Below are 4,639 nucleotides of genomic sequence, written 5' to 3' on the forward strand. Positions count from 1 at the left end.
ACACTCACACACAGAGAATGAGTGACATACTAATATTTATCTTGTATGTGAATTTCTTACATTCTATGGAGTTAATTACAACTTTGTGCAAGACCAGAAGTCATAGAACATCACCCAGCCTTGTACGTTCCATCTATTTCCTCAACGTTAATGATAGATTTTGATTCAAAGACACTTCTGCATGCCTAAGCAGCGGATACACTCAAAGAGTGTGAAACAATTGGTAATATGAGAATTTATGACAAATAGCAAAGAAATTAATACATGAACAAATGAGAAATATTAAGCACACAGACAAAGACAGACACATACACACAAGAAAGGCACACAGAAAGGTAGACACAGACACCCAGGAGCCTGGCCTCTATACAACGCAAGTCGAATGTTATCTGCAAAGGCTGAAATCCTGGCGTTACCCTACTGAGGCGACACTTTAAGCACTTTAGGAAGGATCAAACTTAGAAAAACCCAAGAAGTGACATCAGTTCCAACATTGTCCTTGGAAGGAAGACATACTACCACCATTATGCCAAGGAACAACTAAAGGCTAACTGAGAGTCAGTGTCCGAAGCCATCACTTGAACTCAAATCACTTCTAGCAGGGTAACGAGGCACATACATATATGCATCACGATAGCCTCTCATACCCTGCACATATTCAACGATCCCTGAATCTTTCCTCCTCAGTGAATTGATTACAGTTTACCTAGGGAGTAACAACACAGAGAAAAACCCAAAATTACTGCCTTCCGAAAGAGCATTCCTGACTGGCATTATTAGGAACACAGCATCCACGGACAATGATCCAGGAACTATTTTCAACCACACATGCGGCCCCACACACAAACACACCCACACAATGAATGTGACCCATGAATATTAACCACTTTGTGGAAGTCAATTTCTGGGCTTAAATGAAAAAAAGTACCTTTCAGCAGAACCCATACTTATGAACACCTGGAAACACCGGTGAATGAGGTGAATTCCTTCCAACCTTCACTGCCTGTGCTTTGATGTACTCTGCAGACCAGAGAAGAATTTATATCAGATCAACAGGTGTCTGTGCTGTGCCTCCATGGAACCTTTTCCTCCCTTGCTAGTCCACTAGAACCACACCTTGAGATGACGTGGTGAGGAATAGAAGCAGAAACCAAGGCTCCAGAATGGGGAAATCTTTGTCAGGTATACATCTGACTGAAATTAATACCGAGAATATACTCAAAAACTAAATTCCCGTAAAAATCAGAGACCCAATGAAGAAATACACAAATGAACATAACAGTGCTTGTTCCAAGGCAGAAGTCCAAAGGACCTACAACTACATAAAGAAATGCTCACCATGGCTCGTCAGAAAGAAAACAAAAATGAAAACCATACCAAGATTCCAAACCACTCCCATTGTAATGGCTATCAAGAATACAAACAACTAATGTTTTCAAGGATGTCTAAAAAAAAGGAACCCTCATATGCAGTTAGTGGGAATGCAAATTAGTACAACAACTGTGGAAAACAATATGGAGGCTTCTCGAACCTCAAAGTAGAATTGCTGTGTGATCCAGCATTATCATTCATAGGGATATACCTGAATGAATGAAAGCCAGGTAACAAGACAGACACCTGCACATCCATGTTTACTGCAGCATTACTCACAACAGCTAACATATGTAAACAGCCAAGATGCCTCTCAACTGATACATGGATCCAAAACTGTGGCATTTACACACAATGGAATTTTATTCAGCCTTAAATAAGCATGAAGTTTTGTTGTTTGCAGGTAAATGGATGGAACTAGAGAACATCACCTTAAGTTAAATTAGTCAGGTTGGGGAAACCAAAGGCCACATGTTTTTTCTCACACATGCACTAGAGACCTGACACACATACAAGCAGTAGTATGAACAACAGGTCTAAGGGGAGCTCATTTATGAGAGAGAGAGGGTAAAAGGAGGAGGTTAACCAGGTCAATATGGTTGTTGTGCTTTCTGTAGAGGAATGCAGACTTTTAAAAACTTTTGAAACTACCATAAGAAGGAGAATAAAGTAGAAAAGCAAAAAATAGAGGGAATGACCCAATTTGTGTTATAACGTGTACATATATATATATGCATAGAGCTATATATGTATGAGCAAATGTCACAATGAAACATCCCGTATAGCTATCTTAATTAAACAAAAATGTGCGGGTCACCAGTGGCTCACACCCGCAGTCCCTTTGACTCAGAAGGGAGAGAGAAGGAAGATCTTGGTTCAAACACAGCTTGGGCAAATAGTTTGCAAGACCCTGTCTCAAAAACACCTATCACAAAAAAACGGCTGGTGAACTGCCTCAAGGTAGAGTCCCTGAGTTCAAGCCCCAGTTCTGCCCCCCACACTAAAACAAAATAAACACAAAAAGGGATTTTTGGTAACAGAAATGGAAAATAGGTCCTGTATAGGGAGTTGTTACTTGTGGGAGGGGTGAGGATATAAGGAAAGGGTGTAGGATATGGTATAAATATTATATACTCAGGTATGAAAATGGAAAAACGAGACGTGATGAAACTATTCCAGGAATACGGTGAGAGAGAATAAAGGAGAATGTGGAGGGATGAATTCAACTATGGCATATTATAAGAACTTTGGCAAAAGTCACAATGTACCCCCACTACAGTAAGTTTGTTAGAACTCAGGAATGGAAAAAAGTGTTTTTAATCATTGTGTTCATTTCACTGACCTTCACAGACAGAAGTTACACAACCAAACTTAATCGGCCAGGTTTCCCACAAACTAACACCCAAATGACTGACTATGCATGTTAGTTCTCATGACCTCATACCTCCTCACAAACATTATAGCACTGACATCACACTCACATCACCCAACAGCAGATGTGAGGAACAGAGCCCTGTGCTCCAAACACCTCTGAAAATAGCTGCACCAGCACAGGTAATCATTCAAACTCTCTGCATACATTTCCCTATCAAATAAGAAGGTTGGTCTAAATGACATGTAAGGTCAGTTTGGCTGCTCCTATTCTACTAACATTTTGGGTCACTTTTGCTCAACTGGGCACTTCCCAAATGCCTGACCCACAGAAAATGAGTGAATTATGTTTTCTTGTTTACTATGCTAAAAGTTGGAGGAATTTGTTACACACATATAGGTAACTAACACATGGAAGATGACAGGCCCATCTGCTAACTACTGGTGGCATCCAAGAGGCCTCCATAAACTCAGGGGCTTACACTGAAAGCCCAGGGGCATCTTGACATCTGCCCTGCAATAAAGCATCTATGGCCTCTGCAAAAATCCTACCAGTGCATTTGCTGAGGTGCTGACAAAAAATGCTTCAATGATACATACATGCTAAGGGACCCAGGGCTCATGAACTCGTCCTCAACTCAGTCACTGCTAGAAGCGGGGGTATGGGAGTTGTTTACCTCACAGAGAAAGATCTCTGATCAAACATGCTCCTTAACTCACCTGAGTTTGTGGAATCTGAAATTCCAGTGGAACAGAAACCATGTGGTAATTTCCTGATAATCTGTGTCACTGCATAACTTTCTTTTTATCTGTAAATTAGAAAAACAAGAATTTTCAATGGAATTTGATTCAGCCACAATAAAGAATGAGATTTTATCCTTTGCAGAGAAATGGATGGAAATGGACATTATCTTAAGTGAAATTAGCCAGGTTCTGAAACCAAACACTGCATGTTTTCTCTCAGATGTAGAATATAGACCCAATAAATATACAAAGAGTGCTATGAAAAACAACTCAATCTGACGGGGAGTCCCTAATGGGAGGGAGAACATTTAAAAGAACGAAGTTAAGAATGTGAATAAGGTCGGTTGATGTATTTTCTATACATCAAAAATGGAAGGGGAATAAAGTAAAAAGGACAACAGGAAGGGATGAAACAATTAGGATCATAAGACGTATGTACATGGAAATGTCACAGTGAAACTCCCTATAGACCTATCTTAAACAAAAAATTATCATTTTTTTTCAAAAGAAGAAAACAGACCCAGTCCCACCAAACACAAACATATAAACTAATAAAAAACACAACACAAGAAAGTAAACCTGGACTTGTCTCGCGGTTAGTTACATTGGGAGCAGGGAGGATTATTAGTAAATGGTTGTGAGGGTGAATAGGATGGAAATATTGTGTACTCATGTATGAAAATGGAAACATGAGACCTGTGAAACTATTCCAGGAATAGGGAGGGAGATAATAAAGGAAAATGATGGAAGGGATGATTTTAACTATGACATAGTGTAAAAAACTTTTGTAAATGTAACAACATATACCCAGTACAACAGTACTCAATAAACAATATTTAAAAAAAGAAAAACCATACCACTCCAACACACCTTCTGTGCGTTGAGTATTTTCAACAGAGGCTTGTGGAAAATACTTGCAAGAGCTGGCTTTGAACTGCGATCCTCCTGTTTCTACCTGCTGAGGTGAGAGAAATGCAGGTATACGTCACGGGCAAACAGCCCAAATTTCAGGTACATTACTATGGGTTTTTTATCACATACCGATCCATTCCTAAACAATATAGTGATTGGTGTTGGATGGTTTGGCTCTGTTTATTCTTTTCGGGGTTCACTGTACTTCTTTAATCTAAAGATTTATAGAAATTTGACAGGA

At 39.5% G+C, this 4,639-nt stretch overlaps 1 long non-coding RNA gene across 1 annotated transcript in view; it reads right to left on the reverse strand.

Moving 5' to 3' along the window:
* The window catches only part of LOC141416841 (uncharacterized), a 451,556-nt gene extending 448,003 nt beyond the window's left edge, over positions 1 to 3,553 (reverse strand). The window contains exon 1 of the long non-coding RNA XR_012441417.1: positions 3,463 to 3,553. This is a non-coding gene — a long non-coding RNA (uncharacterized lncRNA). The remainder of the gene's footprint in view (positions 1 to 3,462) is intronic.
* Between the last annotated feature and the right edge of the window lie 1,086 nt (positions 3,554 to 4,639).

This window comes from Castor canadensis, chromosome 14 (assembly GCF_047511655.1).
Source record: "Castor canadensis chromosome 14, mCasCan1.hap1v2, whole genome shotgun sequence".
Classification (NCBI taxonomy): domain Eukaryota; kingdom Metazoa; phylum Chordata; class Mammalia; order Rodentia; family Castoridae; genus Castor; species Castor canadensis.